The sequence below is a fragment of the Dreissena polymorpha genome, chromosome 8 (assembly GCF_020536995.1).
Source record: "Dreissena polymorpha isolate Duluth1 chromosome 8, UMN_Dpol_1.0, whole genome shotgun sequence".
In the NCBI taxonomy this organism is placed as follows: Eukaryota; Metazoa; Mollusca; class Bivalvia; order Myida; family Dreissenidae; genus Dreissena; species Dreissena polymorpha.
In genome coordinates, this window is record NC_068362.1 from 70,029,427 (window position 1) to 70,051,309 (window position 21,883).

Genomic DNA, 21,883 nt, shown 5'->3' on the forward strand with positions numbered 1-21,883 from the left:
CCTAGTGGTTAAAGCGATAGACTAGAAATCTTTTGGGATATTCCCGCGTAGGTTCGAATCCTGCCGACGACGTATACTTTTTTGCGACGCGTTTTATTTATTTTCTAACGTAATTTGATTTAATATGGCATATAAGCTATATTTATTGTTAAATATGTTGCAATTTTTATGCACATTCTTCAATTATTAAAATTAAAACAACGTTATGGCGAAATTGGGTGATTTACTGTTGAAAATACGAACCATGCATGTTGCATTTTTATTTTTATTTCAAAAAGTAAACGGTAAATCTGTCTAGTTCTTGGTATTTTTGCTGTATAGAGTGTTTCTATAAAAACTAAGTTTAAAATATGACTTAAATGATACTATTTTGAATTTTATGACACTTTGTTTTTAACCGACCCAATTTATACTTGGCTGAAATCACTTACATTTCATGGCGCTCTTCCATAGATACAAATTTGTAAAAAATAAATGTCTGTAAAAGAATACTTATTTCATCTTGTTTAAATTTTAAACACCTTTACAGCATCTGTACACACCAATTGCATGCCCATATTTGGAAATTTGAATGAATTATGGAACTTTTATATACCCCAGGGGTGAAAATAAACTGGACAAAAGCCGAGCGTGGGGGTGGTTTTCAAAAAATCGGTATATTTTTTTAAAAAGCATGGAAAGCCTACCTACAAATTTTCACGTAGTTCAGTGAAATTATGCTGATTAAGAAAATAATTAATTAGATTATATTTGGATATGTGCCCATTAGAGGTGCGCTACCTTAAATAAATATTTACGCAAACATAATGATTAATCCCGAAAGCTGTTTACATTTCGTGACGTCATTTGACGTTGCAACGTCATTTCAGCAAAATTACAAAATGCGATTGGTCAATAAACGAAAACTAAGCCAATTAAAACGCTTAAAAATGTTGTATTACACATGTGTAATATAAAAATTATGTAATGGTTGTATTACATGGGAAACAGGGTATAGCATTTGATTAAAAAATATTTTGTTTACATTCGCTTGTAAATGACAAACCCAGGATGTATCAGTATTTTTTTATAAAATGTTTCGTATTATTTTGTGAGTTATTAAATAAAACCCGTAAATTTCGTCCGAAAAATACTCACTGACCAGTATACTGGTTCTACACAGGAATCTGATTCGAGAGCGTTTTGATTAGCCTTAGGCTTTCGATGTAGTTGGGCTTAAATAAAGTTTTAACTCAATGAACATAGAACACGGTGAAGATAAAACTATATTAACCGTTTTATAAAATAACTCGCCAATATTAACCTGGTACGTCCCTTTATGCACTAACATAGCGTTACGCTAAATACATCATTTCGTATTAAAAGCAATTTTAATCGAAATAAACTTGTCGCAAATGTTTACTTCTATTGCCTCGTTAAACTCGTGCAAAACATGCACGAACAAAACTGAATTCAAATACATGTAACAGAAAACATCCAAGTATAATTTATTATCCTGTCACATGCCTTTAAATCAGCCCGATAACCAGGTAACCTAATATCCCAAAAGATATAAGGCTAGATGACCACGTGACCTCGAATATCCGTCAGATGCTATCCGCGCATGCGCATGCATTTACTATTTTCTATTAATAAAATATACTTTTTTTATTAATAAAATACCAAATACATGTTAAAAACTATTTGTTTAAACATAATTATTTAAACAGCATAATTTCGTTTTAACTATATGGAAGCTAGCCTAAGCGCTTTGCCTGATGTGACGTCACAATGTTTTTTTCGCGCGTGATGTTTACAATATTAAATATTTAAACACAAAATACTCGAAAACTAGATATTTTAGAAACATTTCAACGAATGTTGTTAATGTGACAGGATAAATAGAATAATACGTTGGTGACGTAGATGGAGAATGGTTATCTGGCTCGTCGGAGGATCTTATCGGGTTCGCCGATAAATTCCTCCGACTTGCCAGATAACCATTTACCATCCACGTCACCAACCTATTATTCTCTATTTCTGATGGTGATCACAATTGCCAGGTCAATGTTTGTCGATCTATTCTACTGGGTCCACATGTAAATATTTGATATTTCAATATTGTCATTTAAGATGGGGTATGTTTAGATTTTGAAGGTTCACACGTCAGTTGAATGTATTCAAGCATTTATTTCACTTTAAAATACCCCTGCACCCCATACTTACAATTATATAACACGTTATAGAACTTGACAGTTTAATACTCAGCGACAATTAGAATGTGATAGATCACGTGCGTCACGCATGTTAGTGCAAATGTTTAAATGAAGTAGCCTAGAGGTACGGAAGCAGTAGAACGAGTATCGAGGATGTATGATATTGAGCAAGTTAATTAACACAATTTAAATCTGATTTAAACATATCTGATTTGTTAATTCAGAACTTACGAAAATCGTGTTTACACTATACGTTCTCTAATGTATAGGATCTATTGTTAAACATTAATAACATTTTTAAATCAAGGAAATGTGGCGTGTTTTTTTTTCTTGGTAACGTTTACGTTTGTCAGCGAAGCGTGCAGGCCAGTGGTTGTGAATTCCCCCAATGAGTTGATACAACGGCGCTGTAAACAGTTATTTACAAGTAGGATTGCCGTTTGGTGACACGAGCATCTTATCGTTCTTGCGAATACCTTAAGCTTTTTGAGTACATAGCGGCACGGAGGATCATAAAGCTGGGAGTTGGGATATCGCGACAACAGCATTGGATTCACTGGCACGCTCGAATTATGGATTTATTCTCTGGACTTACGTTTATGTTCTTCATGGGTGAGTAAGTGAATATGTGCATTCTTGATACCGTAACAATTAAAAATAATTTACGTTAAACTGGGATTAGTTTATTAGGGCTCTGAAACAGATGCCCTGAGTTGTGTGTCAGAAAGAACTAATGCGCTTTGTGGATGCCTTGATATTAATATAATTATATTGATTAAAGGATTTAACGGGGCCTTTTCACAGATTTTGGCATTTTTTAATTCATTCATTAAATGCTTTATATTGATAAATGTAAACATTGGATCGTAAAGGCTTCAGTAAAAAATCAAGAATAAAATTTAAAAAAAGGAAAAGAACATTGCCCGGAGCAGGGTTCGAACCAGTGACCCCTGGAGTCCTGCCAGAGTCCTGAAGTAAAAACGCTTTAGCCTACTGAGCTATTCCACCGAGTACACATACTTGACGTATTTTATACCTTATAAAAGCAATCTTCGTAGTTTCACAAAATTTAACGACAAAAACAGAACTCTCCAAATTATTCAATCGTTTCGCGTTGCAACGCTTTATAATTTTTAGGTTTTAAAATCGTCAAAAGATGCATATAATGGCTATATTAGACCATGGTAAATGTTCAGTATTTCTGTTTCCTCACAAATATCATAACTAAAACGAAAATGTGCGAATCTGAAACAACTTTTTTCAATTTTGTCAATTTACCAAAGCGTGAAAAGATCCCTTTAATATATTTTAGCATTCCGGGAAAATTGCGCCTTATTATTTGCAGACGCCGACGGCGCTTATGCATACGTTAGGCGTAATGTTCTCACACACCCATGAAATGGCGAAAAAAATAATTATTCAAGACATGTAACTACAACGAAATAAAACGCTAGTACCAGTAGTTTTTACTCTCCAAAGACCCCGACGGATACGCTGGTATATGAACAGTTGCAGTTTCGAATTCATTTCTTTGAACGTCATCGTTGACGTTCGCGCCAAACTAAGACGACATTTCGATACTGATAAATGAAAAGCAACGTAATTATGATTCGCTCAAGGTATAGGCAGACGTCTTTTGGCAACCGTTTAAAAGAAAAAGTTGAAAATTTATGAATATTCACTTTTCAATTCGCATGGTTGGTTGAGTTGGTTGGTAAATCGGGAAATGAGAAACAGCTACATGACGCGATCGGATTATTCAAATTATTCAAACAGAATAAAAAGAATGAAATAATAGATTTATAAAATCAAGTGTGCACTTACGTGCTTATTTCGCATGTTTCAATAAGTTTCAAAGGCTGTTGCATTTTCACATAACACGATGTGTCGTGTTGGGGGGGGGGGGAGCACTTACAATAATACCCGGTAGTATGTTAAATTTACGCCTTAACTACTATGAGTTTTGTACAGATTATTATTTTTATAATTTGATTAACAATTAGTTTCCATTTATTTGCCAAAGAACTTTTGATTTTAGTTTGTCAAAGAAAGGTTCGTGTACAAAGCATACACTGCTCTGTATGTATTATTTGCAGGCATGTACACATATTATCATTTCAAATTGGGCTAGATAAATTTTCCATTGAAATTTAATACAAATAAGAATGTGTATATGTGTTCAACAATACTATCAGCACTGCAAATTTGTAACATATTAACAAACTCAATGGAGTTCCACAGGATGGAAGCCCTTTTTTTATTTTTATATATGCTATTATCGAAACTTTCTATTATAGCATAATATGGGCTTTCCTCCTTTGTGAAGTTCTGCATGTCAAATACATTTCACCTTGCATATTCACTATTTGACAGTACTTAATATCGTTAAGAAACAAGTTACTTTGCAACATAAGAGTTGGTAATCAATCAATTATATCTTTAGCCTCGGCTATTATTACATTTGCTTGTATGAACTCTAATATGGACACTCAATATTTAAATAAGAGTTATAAATTATGCCTTGGGCTTTATGGCCACAGTTTGACCATGAGTCAAGTATCTGCAAGTGGAGGATCATCTAAATGTCAAGAGCCATGTACATGGCTGATAACACTGATTCCATCTTTGCTTGTTATTTTGTAAACAAACAGTATTCAATTGAATTGGGGGAAGTGAAAAGTTAATTGAGTGGGCAGAATCGTATGATATGAAAGAATAGAGAAACACAATATGGTTGTTTCATGCTAGGGTAGTGACTGTATTAAGAAAACTGTCCCCTGAATGATAGCCTGATCATTCCACTTTACCAAGTGTGAAATGACTAAGTTGGATAATTTCACTCCAGCTAAGGGCCTTTTTTTCTTTATTTTGGGAAATGGCCTGGCCTTTAATTTTTTGGGAAAAAATAACAACAAAATTGAGAAATGGAAAACTAATTTCTAAGGTAAAATATTATTGTTTAATATTGCATGATTTTAAATAAATTATTTTGAGGGAAGGGGCCTTTCTCCTTGGGTGGTCAGGCCTGTATAAGGCTTTTTCTAAAGGAGGAAAAAAAGCCCAGCATCTTGGTGCCTTTTTGTCATGAGAGTGGGAAGCTTAAGCATTACACTTGTCAGTCTGACTGTATATATGTGCATATATCCTGTAACCTATGTTTTCAAACTTTAACTACTGGAAGGCATAAACTAAAACGTTCACAGTTTTATGAGCTAGATGTGCAGATGATCATTAAGAACGGAATTTTGAGCCGGGACACATGAGAAAGAATTATAATTATTATGGCTTGTTTGTCTTTTTTGTTAAGCATTGAATAATATGGAGACCCAACTCTAAAAATGGAGTAGCAAAAGCTATAGTTCTTATGTAATGCCCACTCCCTTAATAGATCTACCAGTACCGTATATCTAAAAATTGATACCTCTTTTACTTTTTGCGATATGCTCTACACATATTTTTCAAGTACACTATTTTTTAAATGATAATAACTCTAATATCACTTTTAAGTCATGAGGTTTTAATTTGATAGCTCTTTTAGTTATCAATATAATAATGGTCCAAAAAATAAATCCAAGAACAACTTGCCCCAGTTTTTGTTTAGAGGTGGTATAATTATAATGTCTATATGTTAAAAACTTTAGATACAGTCATAGCTTTGTCATACAATCTTTGATAAAAAAAGGGCCCTGCATAAATTATTGTCAAAGCTTTTGGACCTTAAACTTGTATAAAAGTACGGGTACTACAGTGCTTCAGGAAAGTTTTGGTTACCAGGATTTAAAAGCATGTAAACACTAAAACCGTAAGTTAATGCAGTAAATTAGGCCAAAATGTTTGTGGTAAAAACTTGTTTCCCAGATAAGCTTTTGTGGTCCTGGATTTTAAAAGCATGTAAACAAAAAATATAACCTACAGGCAGTAAATTATTCAGGCAATAAATTATTCACTTTTTTAGACTTGTATTAGACATTTTGACTATCAAACTGTACTTAGTGACAAAAAGCTTTAAACAAACAAGTCTGTGTTTGTTTCAAAGATATAACAACTTATTTTAAATGTGTAGGGAATTTCTGCTTTTTTAACATGTTTGAACAGTCTGTGAATGTATCCATGTTTGTGTCTGTTTTATTTCTGTTTATAAAAAGTGAATGTTACAATTTAAGTACTGTAATATTGACAGTTACAGTACATAATATGGTCATAAAGAATCCTTTCATAGACATATGCTTTGAATATGTTTGTGTATTATTAGTATACACTTTTGCATATATTGGGACAATCTGATGAGAAGATTAATGTAATTCAGAATTGTTGAATCAAATTATGTGCTACTTTCATAATTACAACCGGCATGAAGTCAACACAAATTTTCTTTAACCCTTTCTCACTTAGAAGCAAAGTGAAAATGGCTAGGTGCAAACAGCATAAAACCGCAACAGCCTGTGAGTAACTCAGTCTGTTCAGGTTTAATGCTGAATGCTGCTCATCAGTATCTAAAGTTTGGAAATGAAGACTTAAAAACTTGAATCTAGTAAAACAGGTCTTAAATCAAATATAAATTTCTTAGGACTACAAATGCGTGAAAATATGCATCTAAGTGGTAAAGGGTTAAATTGTATTCAGACAAAAGGACTCTCTCCAGTATTCTCAGTTGCAAAGCACTTTTATTGCATCTCCCTTTAATAAAAACTAAAAAACAGAATAAAAATTACTTTGGATGCTCAAAGTTGTATACTTCTTTAGAAAATGACCAAGCTTCATGAAATAGAAGAAAAACATGAAGAAATAAATTAACTTCACACACACTGCATGACCTAAATATTTTGTTTGAACATGAGAGTGCTGGTTTTCTTGTCTTCATAATAGCCCCATGTGAGCTCTATAAGCATAAATTACATACTTCAATTGTTTGTTTTATTCATACATGCTTTAGTGTGTGCTCCAGTGAATATATCATGTTAAAAACACTTCATCAATGTTGGCACAGAAACAGTCATATTCATGCTCACATGTCAGTGTCAGTTCAATGTTGGATTATAAAATCTTATCGTAATATATTATAGATACAGTAAATTTACGTCAAATAAAAGTAGGTTCAGATTCAATTCAATAATTTTAGATTAAGTGCATTACTTTTTCATGGATATAATATTTGTACATGTGATACAACAGTTTTTAAAGTGACTCTATAGTTTTACATTTTATACAACATTTTCAAACAGATAGATTAGTTTTATAGTTCCAACAACAGTTTAACATTTGATACAACAGTTTTAAATTTGAAACAATTGCTTTACATATAATACCACAGTTTAACATTTGATACACTAGTTATACATTTGATACAATAGTATTACATTTAATGAAACCATCTTACATTTGATACCATAGTTTTACAATTGATACAACTGTTCTACTTTTAGTACAATGAATTTACATTTCATAAACAGTTTCACAATCTAAAAAATAGCTTTACACACAATAACATAGTTTCAGATTTGTTACAATAGCTTCACACGCAAGACAATAGATATACACCGAGTACTATAGTTTTACATTTGTTACACTTTTTTTTTAAAATTTAAAAAGTTTTACATTATATACACTAGTTCCACATTCCATACAATAGATTCACATTCAATACAATAGCTTTACACTGGATATAGTAGTTTCCCATTTGATACAATAGCTTTACATCTCAATACAAAAGCTTCAAATTTGACAAACAGCTTCATATTGCTGCAGTAGATTCACATTCAATAGCTCTACACTCGCTACTATAGCTTACACTTGATACTATAGCTTTACACTTGATACTATAGCTTTACACTTGATAATAGCTTACACTTGATAATATAGCTTCACACTTGATACTATAGCTTTACACTTGAAACTATAGCTTTACACTTGACACTAAAGCTTAACACTTCATACTTTAGCTTAACACTTGATACTATAGCTTAACACTTCATACTATAGCTTAACACTTGATATTCAGCTTAACACTTCATACTTTAGCTTAACACTTGATATTATAGCTTAACACTTTATACTATAGCTTTACACGTGATATTATAGCTTAACAACTTAAAACTATAGCTTTACACTTGATACTATAGATTTACACTTGATACCATAGCTTAACACTTGATACCATAGCTTTACACTTGATACTACAGCTTTACACTTGATACTATAGCTTAACACTTGATATTATAGCTACACACTTGATACTACAGCTTCACACTTGAAACTATAGCTTTACACTTTATACTCTAGCTTTACACTTGATATTATAGAATAACACTTGAAACTATAGCTTTACACTTAATACTATAGCTTTACACTTGATACCATAGCTTTACATTGGATGCAATATCTGAAAACTTGATACAAAAGTTTCACAATTGATACAACTTTACATTAGACACAGTAGCTTTAAATTATATACAATAGCTTCACACTTGATGCAATAACTTAAGACATTATATATATAAATTTGACAGTAAAATATTTTTTTTCATAGAATTTGATTTTTCGTTATAATTTGATTATTTTTCATTCAAAATGATGTTTTTACTGATTATTTTCAAAGCCACACGCTAACCATCTGTGCTTCAGACTGGATACAAAAGTTTGCTTCTCCATAAAATAGTTTTATATTTGACCATTGAATTAATTTCTTACCACCATGAATATTTCACTTTATTAGTTTATTGTATGTAAAAGCACATTCTTTGTTATAAGACCAATGTTTCACCATAGCCTTCTTCATTGTATGAATAGGAGGATATGTATTAACCCCAACTATTTATAGTAACATGATCACTGACCTTTAATGTTTTAAAGGAATTAGCTTACTCACAAAATATGTAAAAAAAATGTGTTTAAACCAGCATAATTTCAGTGTCCTTACTTAAGAAAATGCTAAATATAATGGTTCATTAATGGATTATCATCATTGAAAATTGGTAAAATAATAACCTATTGAAATACTTTTTCTCAATGATGGAAAGTATGGTGAGTACTATTATAGCAATATTTTAATTTTATTTGTTTCGCTATTGAAAAAAAAAATATAAAAAAATACAACAATATAAATTTGATAGTAAACCTTTTTAATAATTTTTGTTTCATAAGAAGAAAATCTCAGTATTAGTCCCTTTAAATATCATTGAGTAAATGTTCAATATTTATGTTCTCAGCATCTTAATGTGAAATTCATTCAATGCATATGAATGAATGTCCCGTGTTTAGTTAGTCCATGAGTCTGTTTTTGCAAAGTCATTTACTTCAGTATGTTGAATAAGGAAGAAAACAACCAAGACCATTCTGAAGAGAATATTGAAAACTGCAATTTGTTTGTTAAATGAGCTATTTAATCTTAAAGTTTAAGCTGAATCTGTTCATTTTTAAATGTAAATTTTCATGCCCTATTTAATGTAAATTAGGAAGACTGAACCAAAGATACTTGTAAAGGCATTGTCGCTTATTGGTTATGTATACCAAGTTTGTTAAAAATACAACAACATCAGGTTACTATTTCAAGAAAAGAGGAAGAAAATTATATGGTACGATTAACACAGGTTTTAGAACTACTTGCATTACACGTGCGAAAGTAACAAATATACATGTATACCGTTATCACATTATCTAAGCTTTAAGGTAGCGCAACTGTAATGATTTCCCGCGATTTCCTTGATGTTTATAACTAAATAGTAGTCCGGTTTTCCAGCAATAACACAAACATTGCAATAACTACCTGTTTAAACCAAGATTTGCATCAAAGTACAAAATTTTCATATTTTCACTAGCCTCATGCGCTCGCGAAAATATTGCAATTTTCTCACTTCTCATTGAAATAAATGTTTCATATTCACTCAAAACAAACAAATATCCTCTATTTATCTAACATATTAAGGAAACTTCTTTTTAATATGTGTTATTAATAGAAGCTTTTGTCATAGTAGATAGTACATATATATTGGCTTGAGGTTGAATTGTGAAAATTTTGGTACTTCAGCGTCTGTCGATACAGCCTCTTCATTTACAGTTAATAGAATCAAATATGCTTGTATGCTAAAAATAATCACTTTGGATAGCTTAATAATACTGCTTCCATTCATTCTCATTAGTTTAACATGAAATATGTTGCAATGTTTATGCACATTCTTCAATTTTCAAAATTAAAACAACGTTATGGCTAAATTGGGTGATTTACTGCTGAAAATACAAATCATGCATGTTGCATTTTTATTTTTATTTCAAAAAGTAAACGGTTAATCTGTCTATTTCTTGGTATTTTTTTGCTGTATATAATGTATCTATAAAAACTAAGTTCAAAATATTACTTAAATGATACTATTTTTAATTGTATGACACTTTGTTTTTAACCAACCCAATTTCTGGAACTGAAACCACTTACATTTCATGGCGCTCTTCCATAGATAAAAAGTTACAAAAAATAAATGTCTGTAAAAGAATACTTCCCCTGCGAAATGTTGTTCTGCAGTTCACGAATAATTCATGAACAGTTCATGAACTGTTCGTGAACTGAGTTCATGAACTGTTCACAAATAGTTTGTGAACAGAAAATGAGCCACGTCTGTGAAAAGTTCTTGAAATTTTAGTTCATGAACTGTTCATGAACACTCATGCCATGAAGTGTTCATGAAATATTCTTGAAACCTAATGGCATGAAGTGTTCATGAACTATTCTTGAACCCTTATGTTATGAAGTGTTCATGAACTATTCTTGAACCTGTGTGGCATGAAGTGTTCATGAACTATTCTTGAACCATTATGGCATGAAATGTTCATGAACTATTCATGAACATCAATGGCATGAAGTGTTCTTGAACAGTTCATGAACAACACAATTCTTGAAAAATTCTTCAGGGTTTTGCTGTTCATGAACAGTTCATGAACATTTTCCTTCTATTTTTCAATGGCTCATTTTCTGTTCACGAACTGTAAGTGAATAGTTCATGAACCATAGTTCTTCAAGAGTTCATGAACTGAGGTGGCATGAAGTGTTCATGAACTATTCATGAACAAGAATTTGTCAATTTATGCAAAGGTTATCATAAGTGTTACTAAAGCTCAACAAACAGGTCAGGGTAAGAAGAAACAAGTCTTGTTTTAGCACTTAACATATTGATAGCAACATATAACAATAATTTAAATATAACACTAATAACTGAGATACAAGTGGTTTGATAATACTCTTTAAATTTCATAATACAACTTTGCACTATATGTTCATGAATAATTCATGTATTGAAAAGATTATAAATAGTCTCATTTTCAGTTCAAGAATCATTTACTAATCAATGGTTTCCCTGAAATGGTTACACTTACAGTGCCAAAGAACTTGAAATGGAACCAATGGCTGATCAGTTCAGCCGGTAATTAATTAAAGACTTACATTTTCAAATATAACATAAACCATGTGCCTTCCGTTTCAACTTCCTGTGCACACAATATTCTTTCTTTGTAAAAACAGCAATGCAATGCACATTGAGTTCTTGATATCATCTTAAACTGTTCTTGAAATAAGATGTCCTTAAAACGTTCTTAAACTTGTCTTTTAAGTCTTCCAAGAACAATGACAGATCCTTTTAAGAACATATTGGATTCTTAAAAAGTCCATCATACGTTCAAAAACATTGTGTAGACCTGTTTAAGAACATCAGAAGGAAACATGTTGTTCAAAAAATTTCTTAAAGTGTTCAAGAATAGTTTAAGAATAATTCAAGAACAGGAAAGGTCCTTAAAAAGTTATTGAAGTGTTCCTGAAGGCAGTTCTTGAACAGTTCTTGTACAAATGTTCTTAAAATTCTCTAGAACAGGTCAAGAACTCTAACTTACAGTGGTGAAAGTACTATGCATATTCATACTAACTTCACAGGTTTCACAAATCTACAAGATTTGTATGCTAGACATTTCAATATTACTTTCAAAAATATGTATGAAACATCTAGCACAAAGGAATTCATGAATTATTCATGATGGATCCTTAAAGTCTGTCTCAGAAAAGTCATTAGAAATACTTGTGCATGAAATGTTCGTCACTAAGTATTTATGGTTAGATGAAGAACTGTTCATGAACTTTGAAATGTTCAACAATAATTCATAAACAGTTCATGAACATGTCTTAAGAACAGTTCATGTCCAAAAGTTCATGAACCAAGCTCAGGAACTTTTTCAGAACCGTTCATGAACAGTTCTTGATTGGCTTGAAGTGTTCATGAAATCATGAACAACATTTCGCCGGGGTTATTTCATCTTGTTTAAACTTTAAACACCTTTACTGCATCTGTAAACACCAAATGCATGCCCATATTTGGAAATCTGGATGAATTATGGAACTTTCATATACCCCAGGGGGTGCAAATAAACTGGACAAAAGCCGAGCGTGGGGGTGGTTTTGAAAAAATCAATATATTTTTAGCTCCACTGGCCAGAGGTCAGCGGGGCTTATGTCATGGTCCTGTGTCCGTCGTGCGTGCGTTAACTTTTCCTTAAAACATCTTCTTCTCCTAAACTACTGGTCCAATTCTGATGAAATTTCTCAGGAATGTTCCTGGGGTGAACCTCTTTCAAATTTGTTCAAATTATGCCCCTGGGGTCAAATTTGACCCTGCCCTGAGGGTCACAAAAATGAAAATTTGCTTAAATAAGGCCTATTTTGTGAAAACTTTAAAAATCATCTCGTCCATAACCATTGGGCCTAGGGCTATCAAATTTGGAATGTAGAGACATCTAATAGTCCTCTACCAAATTTCTTCAAATTATGCCCCTGGGGTCAAATTTGACCCTGCCCCGGGGGTCACAAAATTGAACATATTGTCGCTGTCGTTCTCAAACCTCGTAGCTCCAAAATTTTCAAAATATTTTTTTCGTCTTTTCCGAATATATTAAGTCTGGCGCATGCTTTGTGCTATATCTCGTAGCTCTACGCCAATCAGAGCCCTTGAAAAAGCCATGTGAAGAAATGTTGTAGAATGATTGTTGGCATTTTCCCGGTGAAAAGTCGTAGCGACACCATTTCACCTATAGGTACGTCGTTTCGTTTGGACAAATTTGACAAAAACGTTTTTATAAAAAAAATTATTTGCAACTACGAGGTTTCCTATCAGGACGAATTGTCGTACCTCATAAAAATGACAAAACTGTGGTGACAAAATATCGTAGCTACCATGTCTGACTGTCAGTATGACTTATCAGTACATGTATGACTTACGCGTCTACGGCTTATACCGTATTTTGCAGCTTCATTTGTTTGGTATTTTTACAGAATTTTAATTTCTAAAACATCGTTATAAAAAAATGAGATGGTTTTTTCTCTCTCCTGAAAAGTTTGCATTTTGTAGCTACGAGGTTTGAGAACAACAGCGACGATATGCTTATATAGGGTCTATTTTGTGAAAACTTTACAAAACTCCTTGTCCATAACCATTGGGCCTAGGGCTACCAAATTTGGTATGTAATGACAACTTATAGTCCTCTACCAAGTTTTTTCAAATTATGCCCTGGGGTCAAGTTTGACCCTGCCCCGAGGGCCAAGGGTCACAAAATTGAACTGTATGGCATAGGGCTACCAATTTGGTATGTAGTGACATATATGTAATAGTTCTCTTCTTAGTTTGTTCAAATTATGTCCCTGGGGTCAAATTTGAAACTGCCCCGGGGGTCACAAAATTGAATATATGCTTATAAAGGTCTTATATTTTGAAAACTTTAAAAATCATCTTGTCCTTAAACATTGGGACTAGGGCTACCAAATTTTGTATGTAGTGAAATCTTATAGTCCTCTAGCAAGTTTGTTCAAATTATGCCCCTGGGGTCAAATTTGACCCTGTCCGGGGGTCACAAAACTGAACATACACTTATATGGGGCCTATTTTGTGAAAACTTTAAAAAATAAATATCCATAACCATTGGGCCTAGGGCTACCAAATTTGGTAAATAGTGACATCTAATGAACCTCTACCAAATTTGTTCAAATAATGCCTCTGGGGTCAACTTTGACCCTGCCCTGGGGGGTCACAAAATTGAATAAACGCTTATAAAGTTCCTATTTTGTGAAATCTTTAAAAATCTTCTTGTCAAACACCATTCAGACTAAGGCTACCAAATTTGGTATGCAGTAACATCTTATAGTCCTCTACCAAGTTTGTTTAAATTATGCCCTTTGGGTCAAATTTGACCCTGACCCGCGGGTCACAAAATTGAACATTACATATGCTTATATCTTGCTTATTTTGTGAAAACTTTAAAAATATTTTTGTCCTTAACTCTAGGACCTAGGGCTACCATATTTTGTATGTACATGAAGTGCAATATAGTAGTCCTCTACAAAGTTTGCTCAAATTATGCCCCTGAGGTTAAATTTGACCAAGCCCAGGGTTCACAAAAGCAGTGTTCTGCCGTGGATGCGCCCTTGCATCATTGGCGCAAAAATAAAAGATTTGTCCCCACCCGTTTTCCGTATATGGGTCCGCGAGCGCACAGGAATTAGTAATAAAAACTAATCAATTCAATTGGTAAGTCGGTAAAGTAATCGAGTGAGTGTGTAATCAAAACGAATTATTTCATTGGACGTGACGTTATTTTGCAGCCAATGGTAAATTTACTTTAATAACACTTTATTGCATTGGTAAGTTGAGATTATAACAACCAATCAAAATGGCGGAAAGTGACCGACCGAAGAAAACAAAATCCATTTTAGTTTTTGTCCTCCGGCAATTAAAATTAGAAAATATGACGATAATAATAACAACACCCCAACAGTCAGTCTTCCCAAGTCCCAACATCGTTTAGCAAAAACAAAAAAGTCTACCCCTGGCCCTAAACATACGTTCCAAGAAAATTGGCTTCGAAAATTGTCTTTGTCACTGTTTGACAACAAAAAAATGACATACACTTTGTGCATAAAGCACAAAAAAAACGCCTTTACTATCGGTAATTCTAATTATCGAACAAGTACTTTGACACGCAATGCTGAGTTCAATGACCATTAATCTGTTGAAAGTTTTGTAAATATGTTGACTATTGTTTGACAGTTTTAAAAAGTTTTTAAAATATTCATGGTTGAATTAGAATATTACGTCCTTAGTTCTTCTTGAATGCTCTGAGCTTTTATGAGTACATACCCGGAGGGTCAATAGCTGGGAGTTGGATTATTGCAACTAGTTACGTCCTGTGGACTTGATGTAAGAAGAAAACAAGCAAATTTAAGAGTGCAAGTAAAATATAATTAGTTTCTGAAAATTAAATTCTGCTACAAATATATTTCTCTGTCCCCATATTTTTCCTTTTTGTCCCCATTTTTTAACCCTAAAGGGTCCCTGTCCCCAATAGTAAAAAGTCACGGCAAAACAGGAAAGTGTACATGTGCTTAAATAGGGCCTATATTTAAGTATTTGCACATGCAGAGAATATTTGTTTCAGCCTTTTTTACAGCAGTGGAGCGATACAGGGCCATCATGGCCTTCTTGTTTTTTTAACCATGGAAAGCCTACCTAAAAATGTGCATGTAGTTCAGTGAAATGATGCTGATAGAAAATAGTACATTAGATTATATTTGGAAAGGTGCACATTACAGGTGCGCTACCTTAAAAAGAATTGATTATTTATGTCTCCCTTTATTTATAGTGAATATATTTGATGCTCAAGTTTTATAAACAATGTAATGTATGTTGAACATTAATTTAAACAAGAAATATATTTTTAAAAAGATATATGGCGTTGATTGTGGTAGGAGTTGGTGAAAGGTAAAGAGTTCAATGAATAAGAAATAAATAAACCTATAGATACTAAACAGAAAACCAAAAGAAGAATGGAAGTGAAATTAAAACTTATGAGTCAGGCGTCCACACGCGAAGTATTCGTACATATTTTTAATATTTATACGCGCGTTCTTCGAACAAACCTGTGTTAGTGGTTTGTCGGGCATTGCTATTTGTTCGATTATTAACAGTATCGAGAATCTTAATACATGCTTAATTCATTAGTCAATATGGTGGAATAATTCTTGTTAAATTAATCAAAAATAATATTTATCTATGGTATTGTTGAAAACACATTAAGAATCTATTATTGACATATCATAATAATATCGTTGAATATCTTCATTTAACATATTTCTGGTCTAAAGAAAATTCCAGTTCACCTAGTTCACGCAATAGCGTCTATATTATATAACGATTATTTTACTGGCCGTGAACTGACCCTGATACCTTGCGGGTTGGAATGCGATGCATTAATGTGAGGCCACACTTCCACTGCTGGAACGATGGCTCGTTTAAAACTTTATGCTTTTACAAATGTTACAAATACGAGTTCATGTTTCCAATGTTCTGGTGGTATGCTCAAATCAGCCAACGGACTAAATGAAGTGTATTCATTCTAGTCTAGCCGCGGGATATTTTATTTGCATTTTATTTGACACTTACAAAGGTCAGGTAAGGTGAAAAGCTGGCTTATACAGCTACGCCGAAAAAAATGCAGTAATTTCAGCAGCACTATGGATGAAATTATGGTTATGTAAAAAAAGTTAGACTATTGTAAACTTTGCATTATGTGTAATGACAAGACACTTTCAACTGAGAACTCACAATTTTATAAATCATTGACCACTAATTTGCAAAACATATCCGACAAGTACCACATGAGATCTCATCCTGCTATGAGTCACACCTTGCACATATCAGACAAGTACCACATGAGATCTCATCCTTCTATGAGTCACACCTTGCACATATTAGACAAGTACCACAAGAGATCCCATCCTTCTATGAGTCACACCTTGCTCATACACCACACAATTAATGACATGCAATACAGTAGACAACACCAACATAAGATGACTATGATTAATAGAGAAAACTAGGCTTAATGCATGTGCGTTAAGTGTCATCCCAGATCAGCCTGTGCAGTTCGCACAGGCTAATCAGGGACGACAATTTTCGCCTAAATTGGATTTTTTCTAAGAAGAGACTTCATTTAAATGAAAAATGTCATAAAAGCGGAAAGTGTCGCCCCTGATTAGCCTTTGTGAACTGCACAGGCTAATCTGGGACGACACTTAATGCACATGCATTATGCCCAGTTTTGCCAGTTTTCTCAGAACGAAGCTCATTTTCTTGTCCGAGGGGTCTTTTAAGCTCACCTGAGCACAAAGTTATATTCCCCATGACCAAAGAATGTTTCGTGGGAATGTTTTTACTCATATGTTCTCTAAAGAAAGGTCAAGATGACAGATAGAGGTAAAAGTTCAGGAAATCCTTTTTTCGCTGCTTAATTATTTCATTTCACGGAGGATATTAATATAGCTTTATATTATAATGGTATTCCCCATGAAGATACTTACCATAAAACTCTCATGCTCTTTGGTTACAGGTCGAAAATCATGACCACAATCCAACATTTTATGTTAATTAATGCGTTACAGGATTTTTTTTCTTCAGAATATTGTTCCCATTAATACCATAGGATATGGTGTACAATGCTTATAATGCTCCTAGATGAAAGGGCAAGGACAAGGAAACAATTGAAGGTCAAAATTCATCTTCTGTTGTTGTTTTTTTGCTTCTTATGATATATGTTTTGTACAGTTCAGTATTAATTTTCTGTCCAAATTAAAACATTTTCTTCAGGACCATACGTCATATTCTGTGATGTGGCTTGTTTGTGAGCTAAGAATTCAGTCGTAACTTAAATTTATCTCAAGATTATTTTTCAGACAGGCCCCTTGACAATTGACTGTTATGAGTAAGATAAGTTTATGACAGGAAATAAATAGCTGAGCTCTAATAATTGCTAGAAGAGATACTGTCATTGTACTTCATTCAATCTTGGTTGAAAACCGCCGGTTTATACATGTGACATGCTATCTTTTCATCATCCTAGGGAAACAAGTTGTGTTAGTATTTGGCTTAATAATTGCTTTATCAGTGACAATCAGATGTACCAGTGAGATTGCAAAAAAAACAAATGGGACAGTAATACAAACTGCCTGTACGAAATCAGCTGCCTGGTCGTAAATTATGCAAAAACCAGCTGGTTCTGATCAGAAAACCAGGCGTAAAAGACTTGCATACCAGGCGTATAGGACACGTAAACCAGGTGTAAAGGAAACGTAAACCTTGCGTAATATGGCGAATTATGCAAATGAGCTTGTTTTAAAACCAGGCATCAATTTTAAAAACCAGGCGTAAAGTAGCGGGCGTTATAATGTAAAATCCAGGCGTATACAGCCTAGTATAAATTTACAAATCGAGGCGTAAATGTACGAATCCAGGCGAAAATTAAACATCCAGGCGTAAAATTAAAAATCCAGGCATAAATGTTTCTAGTGTTACTGCATTATTAAGGTCATCGATCAGTAATGTGACTCCACCAGCATTCTTCCTCCCAAAAAATTAATCTGAAATGCAAATTGATAGTAAGTACAACTACATTTTAACTATTTCAAACACTGTAATTTCGAATCAATGGCTATTTAAAACTTTTTATCTTATGCAAGGCTCTGCAGCAGCTAGGATTAATCAAAGTACTGACAGTACTGGTGTGACGATGCTTTTGAAGAGGATGGATATAAAAGCATCAATTTAAGTTTATCTACAACACCATGTCGGTCGAGAATTTTTGGTACGAAAAAGAATGCTTACCAATATTTAAGGTACAAAAAATTGGGTACGAAAAAAAATTGGGGTACGAAAAAAATGTGGGTACGAACAAACATTTGGGTACGAAAAAAAAAATGGGTACAAAAAAAATGACTTGAATAAGTGAGTTTGCCCATGAACACACGGTAAGGTTAACTAAATCTCCGCGATATGACCTAATATGTGTTTAAAACAGACAACAATATCCAACAAACAAATGAATTATCAAACATAGTGTTTGCACTGATGTGGGCTCTGTAATTTCTGTTTGAAAAGTTTATTAAATATGCAAAATGAGAGAGCAGGCATAAGAGCGAGTTTCATAGATGTCGCACGGCTATTATGCGGTTTATATACCATACTGGCTATAATGTTTACAAATGGCAGGTTCGAACTAATTTGTTTTCTTTACAATCATGATCGCGTTAAACGTGAGTTATACACGTTTTCATTCGCAATTTAATTACAGAAGTACGGCAAATGTCAAATACAATACGGAAAATGCATAGTTGTTTCATTGATCTATAAACATATATTGGATTGAATATAACTGATTTAAAATTAACGTTTTCAAATATTATTAAATCTTTTTCCCAGAATATGCTATCCTTTTTATAGCTGAGCTTCCTTTACCTTTATCAATGATAATCAGCGAGGTATGCCAATGAGAAAAAAATTGCGAGAAAATATCGCGCAAAACAGTACGTCAACTTCTTCCTGGTTTTTCTCTGAAATTACGTCAGCGCCAAATGGGTCAAAATCGCTTGTATAATTATAATTAATAAAAGAAATAGCCGACAACAACTGATTTAGCATTTCCTGGGTAGGGTAGAAAAATCGAGCTATCTCAATCGGACTGGCTCGGTCTTTTACATAGGTCGCCATTGTGAAGAATTTTTTCATGGTATGATAACTTAGACGAGCCGTTTCGCAGCATCTTTAAAATGGCAGGGTACTAATTTAAATATAAAAGTTCTCATTAAATATTTGGAAAGGCAATCTGTTCAGTATCATGACCAGACATACAGTTTAAGATGACAATAAGCATAAAATACAGCCATAATAATTTACTGTACACAACATTTACACTTTTTAATTCATATTTTTATCTATTTTTGTTTTTGTTTTTCATTTGTATTTTATCTATTTATGTTTCAAATTGTGTTGTTTTTCCTTAAAATTGCATTACAACTTTAACTTGTGCATTTACATTTCTCAGGGACAATTATGTATATTTACATATCCCATGGACAATTATACATAAATAATGAGAACGCTATAATATAATTATAATAAATTCAATAAACTAAATAATAAAGGGATACAGAAACGAAAATACAAACCATTTACATCTGTTGTCTGCAGTATTAAAAAAACAACAGACAATTGATAAACATTGAGACCATATCAGATTAACATGTGCCACCAACAAACTTATTGCTTCCACATTGAAGTATTGATTACACATTGTTATCATCACACAATACTTCATGGTGTCAGTATTTCAAGACATTTAAACAATACAATTATAAGCCCTAATGTATATTATTTCTAAAATTTAGCTCAGAGTCAGTTGCCAAACGCGCTTGTTTTCAAACAGATAACTTAATCCTGTGCATTAACCAATTGAAAGTCTGATAATCAGATGGTTTACAAGCAGGTACTTTTCCACTGTGATGTTACTGCAGTCAAAAACCTCAAGACCAGGCCAGCTTGTGGTCAATCAGGGTTTATCAGAATATTGTCATGTATATGTTCAATTTCATTAAGATGAAGATTCAATGGAAATGTGTTTCAGAAATTTCAATTGCTATAAATTTCTTTTTAAGTTTAGCAGAGAAACTTGATTCACATATTATCTTAAAAAAGCGATGTGTGTAATATTAAAGGAAGCCTGCAAAAAGATAAAAAACAACCAAATCTTATTATTTATCATCATCATTATAAATCGTATTGTCATTGTAATAATGAAATATAAATGATGAAAAGGGAGCAAAATTTAAAGGACTGAATTAAAAAAATTAGTGCAAATAGATTTGTAATGCATTGGTTATCCCTCAGACTTAAAATAATGGTAAATGTTAATTTCCTACTATATAATTTTTTGTATGCAATAATTGTTCATACAAAAGAGCTGTCAGACAAAGGTAGTTAGTAAAAGGAAAGTGTGAAAGACAGCAATAGATAAAATATATTTAAATATGTTATTTTTATTTCCTTTTTTTTTTTAACAGCAATGCCAAAAAATTATTGATTTATATCGATTTATCAAAATAACTGTCTGAATAGCTGTCTCATGTAAGGTCATCACCAATCACGCATAAAATGCTCAACCCATCTGATAATAGCAACAGAAGGTCTATACTGACATGCGTTGCTGTTGCCGTTTTATCTGTAACAAAACCTACTTTTTTTACATTATATGTATGTCGTATCCATTTTGCAATTACTATATTATTACATATTGTAAATTGTTTTAATAAATATGAAAATAATTTTTTTCATGGTAGATTATTTAAAAAAGCTCATACAAATTAGCCTTTAAAAGATCAGAATCGACAAAAATGAGTATTATTTATGTTGTTTGCCCAATATTAAGCAATATTAACTTTCCACTTTAGAATATTTCAAAGAGTGGATCTAAAAATTGTCTAACTACAATTTACGCCTTGTATTACTTGATCAGATTAATTCCAATTTTACGCCTTCTCTTGATATCCAAATTTTCTAAGTTCAATTTTTCGCTTGGTTTTAAAAAATCCGCCTGTTTTTTTTTCTTCAGTCTGCACAATTTTACGCCCGGATTTGCAAATGTTTTACGTGTCCACCAGCTTTAAATACGGGCATAAAAGACACGTTATTCAATTTTATGCCGCAAAACCAGATGGTTTACACCAGGATTTTTTGTACCGGTGTACATACCACAGCAATAAACTATTGGTTTGGTGTCAGATGTGGGAGAAATATACAGAGACAATGAAGAAAATTGCTTTAAATAAGTTTTTGATAGATGTT

At 32.8% G+C, this 21,883-nt stretch overlaps 1 protein-coding gene across 1 annotated transcript in view; it reads left to right on the forward strand.

Annotated features, from left to right (window-relative positions):
- The first annotated feature begins 2,332 nt into the window (after positions 1–2,332).
- The window catches only part of LOC127843264 (uncharacterized), a 38,478-nt gene continuing 18,927 nt past the window's right edge, over positions 2,333–21,883 (forward strand). Inside the window, exon 1 of the mRNA XM_052373141.1 lies at positions 2,333–2,807. The gene's annotated coding sequence lies outside the window, so the exon portion shown is untranslated. The remainder of the gene's footprint in view (positions 2,808–21,883) is intronic.